This window comes from Crinia signifera, chromosome 3 (genome assembly GCF_055691185.1).
Source record: "Crinia signifera chromosome 3, ASM5569118v1, whole genome shotgun sequence".
NCBI classification, from domain to species: Eukaryota; Metazoa; Chordata; class Amphibia; order Anura; family Myobatrachidae; genus Crinia; species Crinia signifera.
Genome location: NC_139219.1, coordinates 44,887,808 through 44,914,085, shown reverse-complemented (window position 1 = coordinate 44,914,085; position 26,278 = coordinate 44,887,808).

The window sequence follows — 26,278 nt, the reverse complement described above, 5'->3', positions numbered from 1 at the left end:
GAAAGAGTGGGTGGGATGGGTGGGATTAATGCACAGAAAGACACTGTGTAGATGCTGCCGGGAGCAGGAAATGGGGGGGGGAGTGACAGCAGCAAGCCGGGAGCAGGTGATGGGGAGCGGCAGCAGCGGCCTCCTCTCCTCTTCTCCCCCACCTCACTCGCTCTTGCCACCCCTTCACCACTCCCCCTGTCACCTCTCACCTAACAACACCTGGCTGGGTTTTTTCACATGGGAAATACCCGTGTTTTGGGGAATTTTCTGAGTGAAAGGGGTATTAGATTTATTTTGAAGTTAAATTGTCAGCATCACCGGAGGAAGAGATTTTAAAATCACAATACATATATACAGTACAATATATCATACAATAGAACATGTATTACATTACAGTATAAAGTAATATTTTCAGTGTCAGATTTCTTTCTTTTATATTTATTTGACATTGGAGCACCTATGGAGGTTGAGGAGAAATAGCATTGGTGGGAACCAATTTATCATCTGTTGCTTGTATAACCACTTTGATAAACCTCCGGAGAAGGGGCAAAACCTAGAAGAAATATGCTATAATATGACGGTTTAAATTGACTAAATATTAAAATTTTATAATATACTTGCGTATGTTTATTGGTCCGTAAGAGCCTTTTAAGTTAATCAGCACAGAGATAAAGTAATAGTTGAGTTTAGTACCTATAAAATGTATCTTATGTAACCACTAGTATATTCAATATGCTGCTGCTTTGTGAAGATAAACATTTTATGGAATATAGTAAAAGTATAAATACATCAGCTATTGAATAATTTGTTTAATTGGTTATATAACAACTGGACAATATTTTTCTTTACAAAAACTGTTGTTTTTTAAAGTGAATTAGATTAAGAACATCGGTACTTGTGAGGGGACACGGATTACTTCATGTGTATTCCACGTCCCCTCACGGGGCATGCTGCACTCGCTGTGCTTGGGGCTCGGTAGCTCACTGCGCTCGCCACACTTTATAAAATGAACTCCACACCGACATGGATAGTGGGGATATGAAAAGGTCAGGAAGACGCGTACCGCTACGCTCACCGCTCTTCGGGCTGGCGTGGATAGTGGGGGTGTTTCAGGAACACATTCACACCTGTCTTGTCAGGCAGGTTAAAATGGTTTATGGTTCCCACACAATGTAATAAGCACTGACTGACTACGCTAGCTGCGTAACACTGACTGACTACGCTAACTATGTCAACTCCATCTGGCCGCGAACGGGCGGGAACACAACTCTGATACTGACAGGGACTCCTGACTGACTATGCTAACTACGTAAACTCCGGCTAGCCGCAAACGGGCGGGATACTGACAGCGACACTAACAAAGCTGCCTACACTGGCCGTGGGAACACTATGCTGATTCTGACAGGGACGATATGCTACCTACGTAACTGCCGCCGTGAGACTACACAAGTACCAGAACATCTATTTAATAATGTGTTTGAATACTGAGCAGGAAGTAGAACATGAAACACTTTTAAACTGTTCACCCATCCCTAACTTGCAGTATCATATTGATATTCTTGATCACTACAGAATCATCGTAATTAAAAGGACACATAGAAGCAGAAATCATATTAATAATTAGTTATATAGAATATCAATTTCCAATATATCAAGAAAACCTGTTAGGGCGTGGCCTAGCGGGCAAACAGGGAAGACGTCCATTACATCTGCTCCTGTGCCCACGCCGAATTAAGGTGCCAAGCCGGCCTTACCTGACCACCTGAGAGACCTCAGCTCGGTACACAACATCCTCCCAGCTGCCAGAGTACCGGGGACTCGAGCCGCGGAGCCGGACGGTGCCTCCGGGCGCCGTTGCGGGTTGCGGCCTAGTCCGTGACGAAAAGCCGGGACCTCCGTTTGGGAAGCAGTGCCGACGGCGGGCGAAGGAGTTCCCCCTGACGACGCAGACGGACCAGCGGAGGGCGGGGAAGCAAGATTCACGGCACCCCGCCAGGAAGATCACAGCAACGCCGAGAGGAGAGCCTGATCCGCCGCGTGACGCCAGAGAGGGTGAGTCGGGACTGAGACGCGGAGGGAGCGCACGCTGGTGGACGGCTGCAGCGGGGAGACCAGACCACGCGAACGGAGGTTGGAAACTCCTGGACAGGGAGGCTGGGGGACCAAGCAACTGCCTGACCAATAGCCCCATAAGCCGACAGAGGGGGTTCCACAGCGGCAACCCTTCAGCCACACAGGGGGGGAGGCAGCAACAGAGACTAACAACAGCAGGCCCAGGACTAGCAAACAGAGCCCCCTGATTGAGAGATTGAGAGGCTGTGAGGCCAGGACCATCTTCCTCAGTAGATCCTGGGAAGCTGTAGTCACCCAGGACAGAAGTAATATATAATACTGCAGTCACTGGCGACTCTGCAGGAACCCCACAGAGCTGACCATAGCCCAAACAGGATCTGATTCAGCCCAGAAGGTCCCGTGCCATCCCTAAGGGAAGAGGGAGTAACACACCCCGTCGGCTGATCGGGGGAGGCCCACCCTGCGCCCGCACCCGGCACAGATTACATGACAGAGGCAGCTGGTCGCCCAGACAAACCCAGAGCTCACCTTGAGCCAACAGTGTGGCCATCTTCCCTGAAAGTACAGGCGGCTCATTCACATGCGCCTCTACAGGATGACCATGTGACGATTGGCCCCTAAAGGTCCCCAGTCTACCCCTCGCATCATCATAATGCAGACGAAGCAACAGCCTTAACCCCTCGTTTGAGTCAGAGATATATGCCCTGAGCCGCTAGATTAAGAACATACAGTTTCTCCCGAGTGCCCTACAGAGTCTGTGTCAGGTTTCTAAGTCGTGATATCAAAAAATGCCTCCTAAGAGACCCAAGACACCCAAACCAGTCTCCCAGGTTCCGTTTTTCAGGCCGTCCCCCAGAAGTCAGGGCAGCAAAACGGAGCCCCTCTCCACATCACCCTCCCCGCCCGACCCCACACCGATACTAGACGCCACTCCATCTACTCTAGCCTCTCAACAAAAGCTAGATAGCAGGCCAGAAGTGGCCGACGATGCGGCCTTAACAGTGGGGACCCTCAAACTGCTGCTCAATCAAATGAAGGAGGAGGTTTCATCAGAAATTCGATCATCCCTACAGATCTGCCAGCGTTCTATTGACGAATTAGGAGACCGCACAAATGAGCTGGAAACTAAAATGGGAGAAATAGTCGGCTCCCACAACACCCTTATAGACTCCCACTCGGCACTGGAAGAAGAGGTGGCGGCCCTGCGGGAGAAACTGGTCAACATGGAAGATAGATCACGGAGGAATAACCTCAAAATACGTGGCATTCCAGAGAACATCTCCAACAGCGGCCTCCATGACTACGTCATCAACATCTTCAAAAAGCTATTACCCTCGGTGACCCCTGCTGACCTCTTGCTGGACCGCATACACAGGTTACCGAGGGCGAGGTCTGCGCCCGAGGGAGTCCCTAGAGATGTGTTGATGAGAGTGCATTTTTTCCATGTAAAAGAAGCCCTCCTCAAGGCTGCAAGGCCCTCTGCAGACTCTGCGGAGGCCTTGGGGTCGCTTCAGCTATTCGGAGACCTCTCAAGAGATACCCTTATTAAAAGACGCTCCTTCACGCCGGTCACAACGGCCCTACGCAAGGCTAATATAATATACAGATGGGGTTTCCCGACCCGCCTTCTAATACAACGGGAAGGTTCCACAATTGCAGTTTCTTCTGTGGAGGACGGATTGAAATTGGTGTCCAGTTGGAAGCTGCAGGACGCCTCACCGGAGACCTCCCCGAGCCAGCGACTTCAGCAGGACTGGTCGCTGGTAGGGTAGCTCCGGAATAGATCAGGGTCCACACACCCCCTTGCTGGACACTTTCCCCCCAGCCACCCTCATCGATCATAGACTTTGGATGGCAGAACAGAGTCGGGGATATTGGTGGGAGGTGTCCATCCTAAACAGTTTGTCTAAATCTAACGGTCACCTAATGTGGTCTGTGGGCCCTATGGCCCTCACAAGCTTGGTTTGGTAGGCCTGGCGTGCCCTATACACCCTTCTATTTATCTGTCATTACAGCTGTAGGAGGTCGGACCCTCACATGCCAGGCTCTTCCTGTTTCAGTTTAAGGGTCACTTAGAAACTGCGTGACTCGGGATTGTTGAAGTTCATTTCTTATATGTTAAGGTTGAAAAAAAAAAAAAAAAAAAAAAAAGGGAAAAAATATACACAGATTAAGGTTTATTGGTTGCCTCACTATATCTGCGTTTGTTCTTTTTTGTAGTTTTCTTGTGTTACCTTTTGCGAGGGGGGACTGGGCCCAAACCCACTACCCCCAAGATACTCAACACGATTGAGGTGGTCTTGGACAGACCCCTCACTACGACCCCACTTGGGGTCGCCTGTCTATTTCTTCTCTCTGTCTTTTCAACCCCCCCTATCTCATCCCCACCCCATGTGTCTTGTCTTCATGTTTGTCCTTACAGAGTAGCTTATATTGTGAATGTACCTCCATATGCTAAAACTCATTTGGTTAGACGTAACTTTAAGCGGGTTCTAGATGTGTTATAAATGATTAATGTTATGTCTTTGAATGCTAAAGGTCTGAATTCGCCCCAAAAAAGGAAGTTAGCGCTGGCTTGTTTCCACAAGCAGAAAGCCCATCTCGTTGCCTTACAGGAGACTCACTTTATTAAAACAGCACCACCTAGATTCTTTAACCATAGATTTCCCCAGTGTTACACGGCCAATGGCCCCCACAAAAAGGCGGGTGTCGCTATACTAGTGTCTGCTAACTGTTCCTTTGTAGTGTCCTCCCAGCATGCAGACCCAGAGGGTAGATTCCTAATATTAGTGGGTAACTTAGAGGGAGTAGAAACCACCCTAGTCTCTTGTTACGCCCCTAACACCAGACAGATTACATTTATTAGAGCTCTCCTCACCACTATACAGAAATACGCCAAAGGTGCATTGTTAGTGTTAGGGGACTTCAATATAGTCCCTGACCCAATTATGGACAAATCACACACCCCAGGACATAGAACAGCCCAGCCCCCGGTCCACTCTAAGAAATTCATGCAGCTCATTAAGGAATACGACATGTATGATGTATGGCGCGCCAGACACCCGGGCGTGAGGGATTACTCCTTTTTCTCCCACCCCCACCGGACATACTCGAGAATTGATCTCGCCTTAGCTGACAAGTGGACCTTAGCCTCCATCCGCAAAGCTGACATACTCCCCATCACCTGGTCCGATCACTCCCCCCTATGTTTGAAGTGGGAACTGACCTCATTCAGGTCTACCCCGGGTCCATGGCGTCTGGGCAGCTCAGCCCTGACCCAATTGGACACTAAGAACTCCATTAGAGATGCCCTATCCCTATATATCACCACCAACGACCCATCCGATACTAGCATACTCACACACTGGTGCGCCCTAAAGGCCGTAGTGAGAGGTGCGGCAATACAGGCCGCTGCCAGAGCAAAGAAAAAGGAGGCAAGGGAGATGTTGGAGGCAGAGACAGAACTGGTCAAATTAGAAGCTGCCCATAAGAATAACCCCTCGGATGAGGCTATATATGCTGCTCTTGCGCGAACTAGAGATAAGGTCAATGCGTCAGCTTTCAGTGAAGTACAAAAAAATATCTCTAAACTAAACCAGAGCTTCTACCTATTTGGTAACAAGGCGGGGAGATTGCTCGCCAGGAAATTGAGAGGCAGAAGGACCAAGGCAAGAATAGACCTTTTGGTAAATGCAAGGGGAGCTAGGGTCACTGACCCCTTCCAAGTAGCAAACACTTTCGCAGAATACTATGCTAAACTGTATAATCTAAGAGAGGACCCCCTTACCTCACAGCCCTCGAAGGCTGACATCACAGCTTTTCTGGACGAAATTGATCTCCCTGGGTTGGGGTCCGAGGCCTGCCAAGCCCTTAATGCCCCCTGGTCCCTGCCAGAGGTAGAGGCTGCAATAGACGCCCTGCCTAACAACAAGGCGCCGGGTCCAGATGGGTACCCGTCTAACTTCTACAAATGCTTTAAATCTGAATTAAGCCCGATCCTACTGCAAGTATTTAACAAGGCCTCTCAATCCGGGGAATTCCCTTGGTGAAATGCTCGAGGCTAGAATAGTCACGATCCCCAAACCTGGGAAGCCCTCCACGGCAGTCCAGAACTACAGACCCATCGCCCTATTAAACACAGATTTGAAACTGTACGCAAAATTAATAGCTAATAGGTTGGCCCCGCTGCTCCCCTCCCTGGTAAAAATCGATCAGGTCGGTTTCATACCGGGCAGGCAGGCTCCGGACAACACTCGGAGAGTACTAAATGTGGTTGAAGTATGTGAGCGAGCCCAGTCCCCGTTGTTATTGCTGTCACTAGACGCCGAAAAGGCTTTTGACAGGCTGCATTGGGGATACCTGAGGGAAGTTCTGATACGTTTTGGAATTCAGGGGAGGATGTTAGACTCGATATTTGCTCTTTACTCCCACCCATCTGCGAGAGTGTTTGTGAACGGAACTATCTCTAGTAGCTTCCAGATAACAAACGGCACCAGACAGGGGTGCCCTTTATCCCCTTTAATATTTGTATTAGCTATAGAGCCACTTGCAGAGAAGATCAGGTCGGACAGCCGAATAGTCGGACCAGTCATAGGGAGAATTTTACATAAAATTTGTTTATTTGCGGACGACGTCCTCCTTTGCCTCCAAAAGCTAGACACATCCCTGCCCGCGCTACACGAGATCCTAGATGCGTACTCCGCAATCTCATATTATAAACTTAACACCACCAAGACAGAGGCCTTTCCCCTAAATATACCCGATACAGAGTTAGCTCGTCTGAAAGATCAATATCGGTACGCATGGCAGGGAAGAGCGATTAAATACCTGGGAGTGTTAATATCTCGGGAGACCCACCTGATGGATTGTAATTTCCTGCCGTTGATTGGTGCACTCCAAAAACTAATAACGGAATGGTCCATGCATGAAATTTCGTGGATGGGCAGACTGGCAGCATCTAAAATGGTCCTTCTCCTGAAACTCCTCTACCTATTTCGGTCAATCCCCAGAAAACCTCCCAGGTCTTTATTGTGCAAAATTAACGCCATCTTCACAAAATACATATGGAAGGGATCACGTCCACGGGTGTCTAAAAAATACTTAGCTCTGCCAAAGGTCCTAGGGGGGGGAGGTTTCCCGGATGTGGAGGTGTATCAGGCCGCGTGCCTATTGAGCCAGGTCGGGGATTGGTACGTCTCCGGATCCTCAAAACCGTGGGTCATTATAGAACGCTCGTTAGCCTCTAACATTCCGTTGGTGGACCTACTATGGGTCCCCCTGCGGGCTATCCAGAAAAAAACGGAATTAAGTTCAGCGACAAAAGCTACCTTGGAGGTGTGGCATGGGGCACTCGCCAGTATAGGCGGGCTAAGCCTGCCAAATATAGAGATCTCTCTGGTGGCCATTTCTAAACTTATCCCCAACCTAAATTTGAACCCGTGGATTATCGCAGGGATTTCTACCCTGGGCCAATTAATGCAAGGGGACTCTCTACAGCAGTTCTCTGATCTTCAGGAGAAATACGGGCTGCCTAAGAGTGAGTTTTACAAGTACCTTCAACTACGCCACTGGCTTATGGCTAACAGGGAAGGCCCGGTACCCATGGTGCCTGCTCCCAAAGTCCTCACCTCTAAGTTAAACAGCAAGTCGCACAAAGGGGGTATTTCACGATGGTATAACTACCTCATCTCCGTAACAAAAAAAGGGAAACTACCAGTGCAGATCAAGTGGGAGGCGGACCTCAATTTTTCTCTTAGTGAGAGGGTTTGGGACACTGTTTTCCACACAGGATTTAAAATGTCTAAATGCATTCAACATACGGAAATGTTTTTTAAACTCTGTCATAGATCATATTTTACCCCGACTAGACTACATGCCATTTGGCCAAACGTTTCCCCCCAGTGTTGGAGGAAGTGTGGCAAAGTAGGCACACTGCTACATACATTTTGGCAGTGCCCCGTGCTGGCCCCTTTCTGGTCGGAGGTGTCCTTGCTGGCTAATACTGTCCTTAGACTCCAGGTTCACCTGACCCCAGTGTTGGCTCTTCTCCACTATTCCGACACACTTTCAGGGGGAGACATATACATACTGAGGCATATCCTTATAGCCGCCAAGGCAGCTATTGGCCGTCTATGGAAGTCGGAGGGGGTGCCTCTGGTTAGTCAGGTAGTGAGCAAGGTGCACAACCACTTCCTATATGAAACAACAAATGCTAGGTACTCAACATCGAAGGCATCGATTCACCTGAAATGGCTCAAATGGGCAGAATTTCGAGAAACACAGGGCCTCACCCTAACTAGAATAGATATATGGGACGGAAACACCTTGACATCTCCCCCGCATTCGTAAGATTAATAGCATATACCTGAACTTTCAAGATCCTTGTACATATCGCTACGTGTATAACTCCCCCTCCCTCCCCCCATGTCTTTCTCCCCAATGTGTCTCTGTAAACCTGTCCTGGTACGGCCCACTTTCCTGTCTCCTTTACCTCCCTGTCTTCTGCACTCTTCTTTCTCTTCCTATCTTATTTCTTTAAGTAAAACTCAGGTCAAACCTCTGCGCAGGTTTAAACCCCCTAGTCGCTTAAATTACCACTAGCCACCTGTACTATGTGATTTGCTATGTGTGTATTATATGGTAATTGCCTTATGATGTTTATACCAAATCTATGTAAGAATTAACTACTTGACCTAATAAAAATTTATTATTGAAAAAAAAAAAGAAAACCTGTTATTGAGCATCACGACCAGCGGCTTTGCATACCCTGGTGGCTGCTCCTCTCTGCAGTGTCTGGGTGGGCTACTGGGCTGCCTAATCAGCATTGATCAGATGGTCTGCTGACACTGTGGTAAGATACAAGGATGCAGAGAGGTTGGGGGGACCCTCTGAGATTTGCAGTGGGGCATGAGTTTTGCGTAAATGCAGGATCTGCTCTACAATGTTGCTCATACATTTATATTTCTGTGCAATTCCTTCTAACACATTGGAACTGGATAGCTAGAATCATTTAAGCCTGTTTGTGTGATGGTTGATATATTTTTTTATTTTTTACTAAATATATTATGGTCAAACAAACGTAATAATGTTGAACTAATATCAAAGATAAAATGGACATTTTGGGTATTTTAATCTAAAAGTAAAACTTTAATTTATGCTGGTTCCCTCTCCAAATGAAAAACACATCATCTGCACACTTGGACAATGGCATCAAATTGGTGTCCACTCTATATTAACTGGGCCTCCCATTGTGTCATGAATAAATTGGCATAACTTGGGGTTAGTCTGGTACCCATGGCAATCTCAGTTAACTGTAAATAAAAAAGCATTCAGAAACCAAACTAATTTATTATTAGAAATAAAATATGTACACTTCAAAATAAAGCTTTTGCATTTTTCTGTATATTGTTCTTGTTCGTGAATGTATTTTACTGCCCAAAGGACCAAAATAATTCTCAAATATTGTATATAATGAGGTAATATCTGATGTTATCAGAAACCAAACAATTTGCCAATCAGTTTCAGTAATTTATTAATAATGTTATATTTTAGATAGGCCTCAATTTTCATTACCAGTGGCTAACAAATTTTCTAAAAATGGGAAAGGCTGCAAATTTGAACAAAATGAGTTTTCATCTGTAAAAAATATGCATAATTAAAATACAGGCTTATTTGAATCTGGAATTCAAACATTTTGCTAAACTTTGTATCTGATTTAGAACTATTAACCTAGATTTGTTCTATCTTTGGCATCATCTGGTTGACTCGCAGCTTTGCGAGTCAACCAGAATAAAGTCCCATGTCAAGACCCTACAGCAACACTAACAAAATATCTGTTTGCAAAACTGGAGAAGCAACTGTTTAAATTATTGAAATAATTTTTGCTTCTAATAAAATCAGAAAGCATTTCCATAGTAAAGAGTTGACTTTAGCCTGTTTGCTAATGCACATGTTTTAATGCTATTTAATAGTGATTGCTCTCTTAACTTGTCACTCTGAATGAATAGAGTAACTAATTCACTTATGTATTATATATCTTCCCTTACGGACTTGCAAATCGTGGGACTGCTATGCTACTATTGGTACCTGTCCTTGTGTTTCCATCCTATGTCCCTATAGATTGTGAGCTTGCAGCAGGGCCCTCCTACCTCCATGTCTGTCTGTTTTTACCAAATTTGTTCTATCACTGCACAAGATATGCGTCTCTCATCCACACTCATTACTCACTCCCACTTACACTTGCAGGATTTTTGTCGGGCAATGCCCTTCCACGCACATTAAGACTCTCCTCTAGCATCCAAACTTTCAAGTGTTCCCTGAAAACTCCCCTCTTCAGGCAAGCCTATTGTATTCAGGAACCCCTACATAACCTCCAGTAGCATTCATATATAATTGCATCCCATCAGGACTGTCTTGTAATCTGGTAGGACTACCATGCTATCAAATTCTATCCTTATGTATCCCTCCTGTTATCCATATAGATTGTAAGCTTGTGAGCAGGGCCCTCCTACCTCCATGTCGGTTTATATCTACCCAGTTTGTTTAATCACTGTTGTTACAAATTGTAAAGCGCAATGGAATATGCTGCGCTATATAAGAAACTGTAAATAAATAAATGTTGTTTAATCTTCTGGAATTACTGACTTTTTAACCACTTTCACTGTAAAAATTGTAACTTGCTAATGCTTTGTGTCTGAGGAATTTCATACTAAACATCTTTAAGGCTGGCGGACATATTGGGAAAATAAAAGATACAGGTTAGGAACTTTTGATGTAGGGCGCTTGGGTGGAAAAAAAGTTTTACCCTTTTTGTCAGTAAAAAAAGATATATCTTTATTCACATGCATCCAAAGTGCTGCATATGTATGTAACAACCATAAAAAGCACAAAGATTCAATTTCAATGATAAAAAAATTTAAAAAATGAACAACACCGCAAAGTCTTTTTAGGGGAGAAGCGGGGTAGGAATAATAGATGTCCACAGTATCTCTACTCCTGTCTCCAGTATCCAGTGTCCTGTTGCGCTTTCAAATATCCATCTCAGGCGGGGACCTGGGTTTTGTATCGCACTGTGTGTCTGCAGCCATGGAACCGGCTTCCAGTCAGCAGGGTGCATTTTTTCCTCAGGGTGGTCCGCTGTGTGCGGAGATGAATTTGCCATACAGTGTGTCCTAATAGCGTGATATTAAAAGAGCTGCTCCATATGATAACGTAGAAAAACTTTGGTGACCACGTCCACCTGTTACCAGCCTGGACGTGGTCACACCTGTTACCAGCCTGGACGTGGTCACAAGCACAACAGGACACTGGACACCGGAGACTGGAGTAGAGGTACTGTGAACATCTATTATTCCTAACCCGCTTCTCCCCTAAAAAGACTTTGCAATGTTCTCAAGTGTGGACTTTGTTCATTTTTTTTTTAGCATTGAAATTGAATCTTTGTGCTTTTTATGGTTGTTACATACATACGCAGTACTTTGGATGCGTGTGAATAAATATATATCTTTTTTTACCGACAAAAAGGGTAAAACTTTCTTTCCACCCAAGAGCCCTACATCTAAAGTACCTAACCTGTATCTTTTATGTGCTTGATACTGGCTGATTGAACCAGTGAGGACTTGGAATTGGGCTGCTGGGAAGGGCGCCTTTGAGAATAATCACACACAATCCCCCTTTTTTCACTCATATTGGGAAAATAATAAACCATGGAGATAAATAGTTGCAACAGTTGGAAGCCAGATCTCAGGGAATATGTTTTTGGATCATTTAAGCTTGTTTCATATGTGCACAAACAAGGTCTAAAATTAGTCCCCTTTTGGAATTTTATCACCATGTCCCCTTCCAATAAGCCCTGACCCAAAATATCAGTAAACTACTTCATTGGTCGACAAGTTTCTCAAGGGCCATTAACTTGGGTTTTCGACAAAGTGTTAGACTCTCAACCTAACCTGTTTAAGCTCACTTCTTCGCCTTCTGTGTCACCCCAGTCTGTCTAACCTTCCCCTTTTAGAATGTAAGCTCTCACGAGCAGGGCCCTCTCTCCTTATGTGCCTTTCTTAGAATATATAAACCTCTACCACCCTGATAATTGCTTCAGTGTCCTGTCCCCTGGTGCAACTATCCATATTAACCATGTACTTGTCCTAAACTGTCTTGTACTGTAATTTGTTATGTGTTTTTGATTATAACTATGCTCTGTAAAGCGCTGCGGAATCTGTGTGCGCTATATAAGAAACTGTTAATAAATAAAATAAATACAATTTTGTTCTTGCAGAAATGTTTCCATCACCACCAATTCAGTAGTTAAAAAGAATTCTGCCAAATAGTTGGTGTCATATATACCTGTGAGAATTGCATTGATTTTACACACAGTATGTTGGCAATAATCACAATGACTCCACCAAAATCTTCTTATTTACTCATTCAAGATCATTTTGATTTCTATTCTAGCAATCTTCTGCCTGGTCTGTAGTATTTAAAAATATTTTCAAAACCACTTTTCATCAAAAGAAATCAGCAGACAAAAATCAAATATGCTTTACTAAAACAGACACTAATGATTAGTAGAGAGCTAAATTATAGGACCAAAAATGCTTTCTAAAAACTTTCCATCTTATGAATTCATTAAATGACTCAATCATGTATCCATTCATATGAATACCAGTCTTGACCATTTCAAATGTGTTTTTAAAACACGCATTTTCAATAAAACCTTCCAGCCCTCATCATAAACCTCCACTTATCTCTCCGTTCTTGACCTGAACTTTTTTCCACTTCATGCTCCAATTATACACACTTCCACCCAATAACTCTATATGTATATGAAAATTCTCTGTAGCCTGTGCGTTTTCCATGGTGGATTTTCCTTGCAGTTGTCTCTGGTAAAAAGTAGGGTTCCTATTGGACGATTATAAGAGATTCAGCCTGCACCAATCCCTATCTTCATAGTCTGTTCACATCTGGAACAATTTGTTACACATATGTACAAGATAATAATTAAGTTATTGCTCTTTAAATAAGTCAATTATATTAGATGCATTTATCTATGTCTCAGAGTAAGCTTTTAACTAACCGGCATTTATATTATTACACCTTTGACCTCTGACTCCATCTGATGCTTACTAATTTTCTATACGTTTCAAGCATTGAAAGGAACCATAATAGGCATTCTGTGTATCCTATTAGGATGCAAATAATTCCAGCACAGCATATACATGAAAATGAGAAGGCGCAAGGCAAAGCTGCTTATTACTAAGTACTGTATTTTATTTACGGTGGAATATTCATCATAATATACATATGCTTGCCACGATGTAGCAATTAGTTGAAAGGTGAGTGCATAACACCACACTCAGTTGCTATGGCTAAGGGCTTCACTGCTGTGCAATTGCGCTCAGCAAATTTGTGTTTATTCAGGGATAATTCTCCTGTGGACAATGAAAAGGTTTGTGTATTGACACATTAGTGGTAGTCAAATCAGCCTTGAATGGCAAAGTCACAAATCACTGTCAATACAGGCCCATCTGATGAATAATAGGTATAAAATGAATAATGGGTAGGAATTATTTTGTTGACTATATTTCATCATGTTCTGTACTGTTTTAACCCCCTTTTTACGAAGAGACGGTGCTGGATGAAGGTTATGTACTAATTTACAGTATGCTAGTGGAAAACTGAAGTACAATTTAAAATAAACTACAGGAATTTATAGTAGGTGTTGACCAATTAGTAAGTGTTAAATATACGCTTAAATAATTATTGTGGTACTTATGTATTATCTGGGCTGCCGACTTTTTGATTGTATGCCTTAACTTAAGGCATACAATCAGATGCGATGCGATGCGATGCGATGACCCGATTTTTCCATAGGATTCAATGTTAAAATGGACTGAGTCCATTTTAACATGGAATTCAATGGGAAAAAGGGGTCCTTTTCATACCCCTACTATCCAAGTGGGCATGGAGTTGGATATAAACCTTTGGCGAGCGTAGTGAGCCACCGAGCCCGAAGCGTGGCGAGCGAACGGTATTCTGTGTCACCTCGCGGGGCTCGCTACGCTCGCCACGCTTCGGGCTTGGAGGCTCGCTATGCTCGCCACAGGTTTATATCAAACTCCATGCCCACTTGGATAGTAGGGGTATGAAAAGGACCCCTTTTCCCATTGAATTCCATGTTAAAATGGACTCAGTCCATTTTAACATTGAATCCTATGGAAAAATCGGGTCCATCGCATCGTATCGCATCGCATCGCATGCAATGCGATGGACCCGATTTCAAAATCGGCAGCCCAGTTAGTACATAAGTACAATTATTGTTAATTGACTTCTTCATCAAAGCCACCCATCTCTAAACCTTTGTCCAATTCTCACTGTCTACCCATCTGTGTCAACCCTGTGTCTCTGAACCTTTTCTTTAGAATGTAAGCTTGCGTGAGCAGGGCCCTCTTCCCTCATGTGATTTTTCTTCACTAACTTAGAATATCTACTACACCATATTGCAGATATCAGCAGCTAACCCTCGGTTTCAGCCACTCTCAGGCTTATTTCAGTTCTATGTATTTACTGTAAATCACTGTTTTTCTTTTTTGTTCCTGTATTTTACAAGACGCTGCAGAACCCTTGTGATGCCATATAAATGAAGGACAATAATAAGAACATATTATTTAACCAATGAAACAACCCCATTAGTGGAGCATTGTGTTAATATTATTTACATAAGTAGACATTTACAGACATTAGCAGACATTCACAGATTTCTAGACTCGAGTTAACTAAATACAACTCATTATAAACATCCACAAAGATCACCAAAATATTTGGTACTCATTATAGATCTATTTGCATCAGGTGTTTTCTTACATTTTATAAACTACAGTAGAAAATGTATATGCAGTATTTGATTGGCTGTTATTGGTCACCTCCCATTTGGTCCTATTGCAATATTGTTCTTAAAGTATACAGTATAGTGAGGACAGTAGGATGACTGTCCTCACTATACTGATGCAAATAGATTTACATTTTTGAAATGTCTATAACAATTTTATTTTTCTCTGAAAAAACAAAATAAAGAAAATACTGTATTATATATATATATATGTATGTATATATATATATATATATATATAATATAGTGAAGTGTTTTTCAGAAATCTGAATGTAACCTTATAAAATGTAATGACATACTAACAGCATCGTATCGGTCATTTACTCTTGGGCATCTTCTTTCCCAAAGTAGTATGAATGAAAATGACAATTAAGGGTACTTCCAAATAAGCTATAAACCAAGCGCAGGAAACAAAAATAATTGTCCTTGCTACCATCTAGAAGGGATACTCAACCCTCCTTGAAACCAAAAAAAAAAACAGTATGTGCAAAGAAGACAGCGCAAATGGACACACTGGATACCCAATTGGTTAAAAAATAAATGTAAATTTATTATAACAATTGTTATAATAAATTTACATTTATTTTTTAACCAATTGGGTATCCAGTGTGTCCATTTGCGCTGTCTACTTTGCACATACTAATTAAGGGTACTTGTTTCCTAGCAAGGCGCCCAGAATTCTTACGTACGGAAACGTAGTGAAATCGCATCACATCGCATTACGTTATAGTAGCATGCAATGCAATGTGATTTTCCAGTTCCCGCTCCCTGTCATTCCCGCCCCCTGTCAGACCCTCTCAGAAATCACTCTGAGGTGATATTCTGTCGTGAGAAGAAGCATACCTCAGAGCTGGTGGTGATTTTTGGAGATTATTGAGTATTTTATTGCGATTAGTGAGATGGCTGTGTTCACGCTGCCTCAGGCGGAGGAGGAGGCTATTGACTTTTTCCAAGGCACGATCTGCTTCCGGTGGCGCAGAATTGCGCGAATGGCCACGCGATGTGCCTTTCTTTAAAGGAATCAATGTGGCGCTGCCATGTAAAAGGCTGAAGGTGAGCCTGAGAGTGACCCACTGGTTTCCAGAGTGCCGCTTGTCCTTTGTGACCATGCTGTGGTTCATCTATTTGTGGGCCCAGGAGCTCACCTCTATTGAATATTGCAGCCAGCAGCTGGACATTTCTAAAAAAATGGCTGTCCTCTATAACCGCTAGATGCGGGAGGCGTGCGCAATGGACATAATGGCCCAGCCCCAGCGGAGGATTGGTGGACCTGGCCACGTTGTTGAAGTAGATGAGACGCTATTTGTGGAAAAACAACGCAGGCCGCATATTACCACAGTAGTGGATTTTCGGAGGGATATGTCGGGAGACTGGACAGTGCTTCTTACAAATGGTGTCCAGGCGTTATGCCACAACATTAATGGACTGTATCCAGGAGAATATAGAGCCGAGCACCACGAGCTATACGAACTGCTGGAGAGCATACAGAACCGCACAACTTGAACTGGCTTGTTATCAGCATTTTATGGTGAACCACCGGTTCAATTTTATTGACCCGGCCACAGGGGTCCATACGCAAAATGTAGAGTGACTATGGGGCGCATATAAGTGGTGCAATAAGCTCCAAAGCGGCACTGCGCATCACCAGCTCCAGTCATATCTGTCAGAATTTATGTGGCAAAAAACATTGGGAGTTGAGGACCCTTTCATCTGCATACTTCAGGCACTGAAGCTCCTCCCTAAGGATGATTAATTATGATTTTATTTATTGTTCTTGTTCTTTAAGGATTACTGTTTTATAATTTTAAAGTTGTTATATTACTTTACATGTATTCCGCGTCCCCTCACTTGTACAATGAAATATCGAATCACAGTCCATGGGTGCTTGTACAATGAAATATCGCATCACATTGCATCACATTTGGTGCCCTGCGATCCCATGCGATTTTTCATGGACATTGCATCGCACAGCACTATACACACTGGCGATGCGATGCGATTTCACTACGGAGAATAGCCCAGTATGCTAAATGCGTACTGGGTGCCCTGCTAGGAAACAAGTACCCAATTAAGTTATCTGAGTAGACAGCGGTGACTTGACATAATGGCAATGCTTGAACAATGTTCTACCTTTTTTTTGGGGGGGGGGGGGGGCAATATGCTTCTGCCAATCAGAAGCCACCAGATGGTGCAGCTGAGTATAATCACACTAGTTTCCCAGTACCCATAAAGGATACTGCCTTCTACTACATATTTGAGATTGTATTCATGTTTACTGGGTCATATTTCTAATGAGTTTGCTAAATTTAAGGCCGAGATCCATTAGGCTGTGCACCGCTAGAATAATTTTTGGTGTTTTCTTAGGATATGTCTCAGGGGCTCACAACCTTTGGAAGGCAAGCAGAGATCAGCCAACTTTACCTGGTGTTTATACGCTCAGAGCCAGAGAAGAGTACCTATTACCTGCGCTTTCTCTGAAGAGATCCTTCATCAGGCTGCACAATTATTGCCTGTGGCACTCCATAATAATGTACGCAATAAGTGTGCATTGCCCTGCTGGACACAAACCTTCCCAAAGCCTAAGCAACCATGCTCAGTGAAATCTGTTGCAGGGATTAAATCTCAGAATTAATTTTCTCAGATTACAATTTCCTCCGCATACCTCTCCAGTCTTCAGGGATTGCAAATTTAAGATAATCAGAACTCTAGATTTTGGTGCATTTTGTTGGCCATACACAGTATAGACATGTTTATCTTTAAACCGCAAAACAGGACATATGTAAAGCTCTAAATATAACTCTTAATATAATGTTTGATACCCCACCGAGTGAATCTAATCATTAATGGCTGATAGGTTAAAAAAAGTTAATTTAAAATATGCCCATAGATTTTACTATATAGTGTAGGACAGATAGTCCTACTGGATAACTGAAGCAAAAAGAAAGTTAACAACACTCGTTAAGAATCATTAAATGAAAAAATAAACTATACATTACCGTAATGAATGGATTTCTCATTTGAATTTCACTGCAAATTTTGTTTTAATTAATTTAAACTTTTATCCGTTAAGCACATTTTTGCCAGTTCTATGAATCTTAAGCTATTCCAAATAGCAAATGAATATAACTTATGTTTTTGTATAGCGTGGTGTCTCATTTACATTATAACATAGTAATCTTACTGTTATGTTAAATCACCTTAAGCTTAACCATGGTGTCTTTTAGCTTAGTAAATGACACTTGTGCTGTAATGTGATGCTAAGTGATTTAAACATTCATTAAGTATCTTCTTGTCCCAATCTACCTTTTTCACACCTTTCTATTCCTAATCCTGATGTCACTCCTGTATAATTTGTTAATTATTATTTATATACTTTTTTAATGAACCAATTTTATATATATATATATATATATATATATATATATATATATATATATATATATATATGGATGTATTAAGACTGTTGCTAAGGCAAAGTGCACTTACAGTATTACAAAAACCTTTACCTTTAATTTGCGGCCTGAATTTGGTAAATGATCCTTACAAATAGTTATTATCTTTTAATTAGGTGTTTTAGTTACTGTTAAATATATATTGATGCGACTGTGACCTAGACTCTTAATTTATGTTGAAATTAAGTTTCTTACATTACAATTTGCACAAAAGCTAACAGTAATTTGCAAAATAAAGCAATTCACAGAGTCCAGGATAAACTATTATATGGGAGTCAAATATATGCATTGAAGGCGCTGAAAGAAATATTTGAAATACACCTGGGCTTTGAACGGACTCCACAACAAGTCCAAATTAATTTAATTTATAATCTTCATGATTCTATAAAATTCAAATGAATGATGTTCTCATTTAAAAGTTTATAAAGTTATTTTATTATGTCCATGAAAAACCAATAATAAAAAATATATTTCTAAGTCACAGGTGCAGGAAAACAAAATGGTTAAGCAGAGTCCACTGGACAATGAGCAATATTCTCTGAGGAAGCCGCTGATTGCTTAGGTAGATAAACGCGTCAGCGGGAATAATTTCACTAACTACTGGTGCCATCAGATGATCCATTTATTCCTACTAACCTCCAATGATGGACACTTGATAAGGCCGAGTGCTAACCAGCCAGGAGATGTGCTTATGGATCTAAATCGGAGATGGACGCACATACAGTTATTAAGTGACCTGCAGAAAATTGTATTACAAATCCAATTAACATCTGGATATACTGACTACATGTGCACTATATAACATTACTTTGCTGCATCCAGTGATATTTCATACTAAGCTATCTAAATATTGGGATATATTAAGCGCATGACTAGAAATCTTGCATGGATAACTTCATTTTACTGAATGTTCATTAAGGCCAGCAGATACTGGATTTACTAAAAATCTGATTGATGGGTGTATACTCTAATAACATTTTTTAGTATGTCAACTCAAGTAATTATTTTATTTTAATACATTTTTTTTTGGTACTTGTTTCCTAGCACGGCGCCCATCGCATCGCATACCATAAGGCATACAATGGTATGCGATGCGATGTTACGTGATGGCAGGCGATGTTATACAATTTTAAATTGTATACCATCGCATTGTATGCCATTGTATGCCATATACAATGGTATACGATTTAAAATTGTATAAGCACCCTAATGGGTGTTTTCAATGTTAAATTTGCCCCCTATAAGATAAATAATTATATAAGCACCGTGCTGCGCTCGCCACGCTTCGGGTTGGCATTGATAGTGGGGGTGGCGTGGGGGTGCATTTAACATTGTAAGCACCCATTATGGTGCTTATACAATAAAAAATCGTATAGGGGGGCCATTTACCATTGAAAAAACCCATTAAGGTGCTTATACAATTTAAAATTGCATCGCATCGCATGTGGGCATATGGCATGCGATGCGATACAATGCATACGATGCCATACCACTGAATATCGTGGGCGCCGTGCTAGGAAACAAGTACCATTTTTAAAATATTGTTATTGACCAGGTATTATTAGGTATTGCATGCCATTTTTAGAACAGTTTTAGCGGATTGCTGTTTTTTGCAAAAGTATTGCACAAAAATGTATCCCCGACATTGCCTTGGCATTGATGAACATAGGTTGACCTGGTAACTTCAGTGAATCATTTCAGTTGCCCAATATAGCGGCGGCTCTTACCTCTGTGGAGGATGCAGGCTCCATCCACTGCCACCAACAATCCCAGTCCCTGTCCCAGCCATCTTTCCCAGGCCCCGCTATGGGGTCGGTGCTTGCACAGTGGCTTCTTCGGTACTGTGCATGCGCTGGCCCCCAGCCTCTATGGGATGCTTTAGCAGCAGCCCCCAGAGGCATATTCAGAGTCCCAGATCCAGCGCAGTATCATCCTCGTGCATGCGCAGAACCCAGTTTTTATGGGCTGCCACTCAGCAGCCATGTAGAGACGTGCCGGAGAGAGGGAACACCTCCAATGGGACTGCCTTGGGTGACTGGCAGGTCCGATTTCCAATAGGAAGTCACTGTTAGTCACAGTGAAGACAGAGTAGTCTCACAAACTGCATTAGAAACATAGAAACGTAGAATTTGACGGCAGATAAGAACCATTTGGCCCATCTAGTCTGCCCCTTTTTTTACCCTTCAGGCAATCTCAACCCTTTTTAATCCTTATTTCTTTGTAAGGATATTCATATGCTTCATTTGGCTTCATTAAGGCAGAGAACAGTGGCGGATTTTACCTTGGGGGGGGGGGGGGGGGGGGCTACAGCCCTGCAGTCCATAGGTAAAAACTGCCCCTGCAATACAGCATCATTTTTTGGATAATTTTATTAATTTATTGTACAAGTCAGGGCTGCCAATAATTCGGATGGTCTCTGATGATAGGAAGAGGCATGGCTATGTGACATGGCCACACCCATCCAAATGGCAGGAAAATGACCCTCCTGCTCATAGTCTGTCCTTAACAACTGGAATAGTTGTTAAGGACAGACTATGAGCAGGAGGGTAATTTTCCTGCCATTTTTCAGGGTAGTGTGTGGTTGTGCTTTCCTGGCAATTCAAGTCTCCCATTTGCAGCTCTTGGAACCCCCAATCCAAGCTAAGGCCTGTATTTATCAGTGGTATAACTTGTGTTGGAGCCTTTATATTCTGTTTAATTGCTGTTTAAAGAAAACACCAACATAGCGACAGATAGTGATTTTAAATGCCACTTAATTGAAATTAGAAACTCTCCAGCCACCACAATAAAAATTATTGTTTGTATTTACAACCGACATGACTAATCGTAAAACATATGACAATGCAGTCAGTTTGCATCCAATTATTAATTGCCAGTTTTGTCACTGACTTTTATATATCTTATATCACTTCAATTTTCCTCAGACGATAGGCGAAGATTGCATAAGCAATACCGTCTGACCTTTGTATAAAGGAATCTTCTGTTTCTATTTTCATGTTTCCTATAAGACATTTCTGATAAAGCCGATGACCAAAACATACTGTAGTCATTCTGCCTGTATATGTCACATCCCGCTGTTCTGTATATTCAGCCCGTATCATTAATATGTAAGCCTGCTGGTATCTTTTCCCTATCTGGACATGTAGTTCCTTCACGTTCTATTCACGTTCATCTCCTCTCCTCCTGTGTGGCTTGAAGGCTCTTCTTTTCTAACTACAACCAGGATTTTATTGAAGTGCAGCTCTCAAATCCTTCCCCAGACTATTACAGCCTCTGGCGCTCATACATGATCTTTTTTTTTTTTAGCTTAAAATATGTATTGAATTGTGTTAACCTCAGGTTACAAAACAATATGGGACTGAACAAGTGTTACTTTACACTCCCCAACCTCTGACTGACCTTGTCATTAGAATGGAGGAAATGCAATGAAAATAAACTAACAGATGTCATTCTCTTTGCAAAAATAGTGTAACCCACTTGGCAAATGTCCATATACATGAGGAACCTATTATTAGCTGTTGTGCATTAATTATGTGTGGAAACTGCATAATAGTTATTAGATTAATCAATAAAGGTGCATTTCATCCAATAAGTATAATATTAATATTAATATTATTATTATTATTATCGTTTATTTATATGGTGCCACAAGGGTTCTGCAGGGCCTAACTATACATAAATGAGCAAAAAAGATAATGAATTACAGTACAAGACAATTGAGGACAAGTACACGGTAAATAAGTATAGTAGCATCAGGTGACAGGACACTGCAGCAATTATCAGGGTGGCAGATACAGATGGAGCGGCTCCCAGCCAGCCTGTGGAATGGCCAGATTCCCTAAGCTGGCACAGGCTGATGGTCATGCCCTCCATCTGACAGGGATGTGCCAGCATCTCACACTCTCGCGCGTCCCCTCCATCACAGCGGCGGGGAGCAGATTCCCTGGCTGTCTTTGCTTCAGGGAGATGGGCAGGGTTAGTGGGGGCTGTGGGTGGTGACGGGGGAGTAACAGGGAGCTGGCAGTGGGCAGCGGCGGGCCCCGACAGAACGGCATCTCGTGCATGCGCACCCCTTCTGTTTGATGGCGAACGGTGGCAGATGGCGATTCTATCACCAGGAGCAGCTCTAATGAGAGTTGCTCTATCTATCTATCTATCTATCTATCTATCTATATATATATATATATATATATATATATATATATATAACTCTGTGGCTGGCGGCACTCTACTTTAAATGAAGAAAAACAGGAGACCTTGTGGTTTTTCCCGACGTTTCAAGCCTTTTCAGGCTTTTTATCAAGGCCTGATAAAAAGCCTGAAAAGGCTTGAAATGTCGGGAAAAACCACAAGGTCTCCTGTTTTTCTTCATTTAAAGTAGAGTGCCGCCAGCCACAGAGTTATCTACACAGCCTGTGTCAGCAGGCTTATTATCCCGGAGGGCACCTTTATCTCTCAGTATCAGAGGCTCAATTGGAGTGCTGCCTACATGCAATTTGCTATATATATATATATATATATGTATATATATATATATATATATATATATATATATATATATATATATATATATATATATAAAAAACACCCACAATAGTGTCTTCTGCGCCCTATACCTTGTGATGTCTTAGACAATAATCATTCAATAAAATCAATAAATGGATATAAGATCAATAATACACTTGTAGCTTCTTGTTTCTTGTAGAATAATAAGTGATCCAGATTAGAAAAGGCCCATGGTAACCTATCAGCTGCTCTGTATAATTTTAATTTTTGCCATGAGCAACTGCATTCATAGGCTCACTTCTACCTTATCACTGCTTCATACATCTGTCCCATAAGCACATATGCATACAGTATTTGGGGTGTATGTACTAAGCCTTTGAGAGTGATAAAGTAGAGAGGTAAACTGCCAACAACTCTTCTGTCATTTTCAAACATAGGCAGGGCCGGACTGGGACCTGAAATCGGCCCTGGCATTTTGAGCACACAGGCCCACCCAAAGTAGGCGGGACCCTTGCGCGGCGATGCCGCGCTGCAAAAAGGGGGCGTTGTCTCATGGGAAAGAGGCGTGGCATCAGAAAATGGAGGCATTACACATTAATCCGTAATGCCCATTACAGAATATGACACAAACTGGACCCCACAGGCTGCTCCCCTTGTATAATAACAGGACACAACAGGCTGTTCCCCCTGTATAATGACAGAACACCACAGGTTACTCCACCTGTATAATAACAGGAAACCACAGGCTGCACCCCTGCACACTAACAGAACACCACAGGCTGCTCCACCTGCACAATAACTGAACGCCACAGGCTGTTCCCCCTGCTCAGTAACAGAACACCAAAGGCTGCTCCCCCTGCAAAAGAACTGGACACCATAGGCTGCTCCCCCTGCATAATAACAGGACTGAGGAGTTAGGACACCTCAGGCTTCTCTCAGAGAAGTTCTCTAGGAGAAGCCTGTGGTGTCCTGACTACTCAGTCCTGTTCTCCCCTGTACATATGCTACCTGCATATGCTTTACACAGGCACACTGGAATAATAACAGTCTTCATACTGAAACTGTAGAAGACAAAAAAAAGGCTCAGGCTGAAGAATAACATGCTCATCTCTTATTACCAATTATAATTCACCTGTAGACTGGCAAAGCTGTCACTGTCTTCGCTGCCACCACTGGACACACACAACAAGGTGCTGCTGCCGCCGCTGGACACTCACAACAAGCTGCCGCCGCTGGACACACGCAACAAGCTGGAACTGGAAGCAGGAAGCAAGTAGGGTGCCGTGTGATCGGCACAGGCAGGCTGCGCTGCTTCCTGCCTTCTCCTTGTCCTCTGACCCCTCGACCCGCACACAGCGCCACCCTCTGTACTATCTGCAGCGACCTCCTGCACTGTTAGACAGGTGACGTTCCTCAGTGCAGGAGGCCGGCGGCCATATTCTTAAAGCCGCGGCCAGCGCCGCTTAAGGGTGGAGATGTTCGGGGACTCAAATTCGGCCCATCTGGCCATCGGCCCTTCTGGCATTTGCCAGAAGGGCCAGATGGCCAGTCCGGCCCTGAACATAGGTGTAGATGTATTAATCCTTAAAAAGAGATAAACGTGTGCATGAGAAAGAGTGACAAATGGCCAGCCAATCAGCCCCTAACTGTCATTTTATAGATGTGTTTAAAAAATAATAACAGTCGGGGGTCAATTGGCTGAATGGTTTTCACTCTTTATCACCCTCGCGTTTATCTCTTTTTAAGGCAAAGTACATCACCCCACAGTTTGTAACATGACAGTTAGGGGCTGTTTGGTTAATACTTTAAGGTCTCTGTGCTAGGCCTGGGAGAGTAATAAAGTGAAGATAGGTAAACTGCCAATCATTCAGCTCCTAACTGTCATTTTTGGTATTTAGGAGCGGATTGGGTGGTACTTATTCTCGCTTCACTTTGTCATTCTCCAAGGCTTAGTACATCTACCACATAAAGAGCTAGCAATTACAACAATTCATACTAAAATGATTTTGATTTTGATTTTTTAATAATGTCCTGACATCTCCATTTAAACAGCTGTGACACATTGCAACATGCAACTGTCATTAACTCATCAATAATGGCGTTGCTTTGGTGATAACTATTATGAGCGAATTGTAGATTATCTTCTGAAGGGTGATCAATACAGGCTATTTATTTATGAATTACCATTGTGGTGTGTGGAGAAGTAAATAGTCCTCTTGTCATATTTATTTCCTAATAAGATTGTAATATCAGAACAAGTGTCTGCTAATGTGTAACTGTTCCCAGTCCCAATACTATATGTTTGTGTAACTAGCGTAATGGTATGCCGTTAGTCCACATTAACCTGTGCTAACACCACCCTGTAATGTAGACAAAGTAGGACGATAGTGGGGACACCTGGAGTGTGACCTCGGGGGACATGATTGTTGAAAACATCATGAGGCTAAGATCTTTATTGTGTTACAGCACTAATTACCAAACTAATAATGCAAACTGTTTTGCAAGTGGTTGAATGGATAGCCCTAGGGGAAACCTAAGGTTGTCAGAATTATGTTGATGCTCAATGGAGAGAGTAGTCAGTCTCTGCTTCCATTTAAAAACAGCTTAAACCTTTATTGTTAATCAGTTCATCCTTTTCTCCAGATTTTCAACAGTCACATTGTCAGGTGAGCGGGAACTTGATTAACCTGGTAATTTATTTGTATTTTTTTTTAAACAATTTTGCATTCAGCGATTTAGCAAACATTTAAGATATAATTAGTATATATCACATTATGTATATAAATATTCTTGTGTTTACGAGGAATTGTAAATGCAAGATAAGAATTTTTTCGTGATGACAAATTTTAATGAAGGTTTTCTTTCAGAAGTTGGAAGAATTACAAAAATTGTATTATGCATTGATAATGTGATTTATTTATTAATTAGGAAAGCCAATCCAGAGGAACTTTTTGATCCTGGGATCTGGAATTGAAAAATGCTCAATCCAAAGATTCGATGGATCCTGGGATTGGCTTCCCTAATAAAAAAAATGCCCTGGCCTCTCTGGACTTGCGGGTGCGGCCGGTAGCTGGGTAGACGGTGCAGGTGGCTGGGAGCTAGGTGCGCGGGCAGTGCACTGTGGAAGACAGCGAGGCAGGTGGGTTGTGAGGCCGTGGGCGGGCAGTACGGCTGTGCTCCTTGCGCAATGTGACCTCTGATGTCACACTGCGCAGAGCCGCACAGCCAAGGTCGTGCGAAGTTGGCAAGCATCTGAGCGTGTCCTCAGAAGCTGCACGGCTTTAGATTCTGCATAAAACTCCAATCTTGTGATTTAAATCCCAGCAATTTGGGGAGACCGGGATCCCCTTGATCCCGATCCCAGGATTGGCCA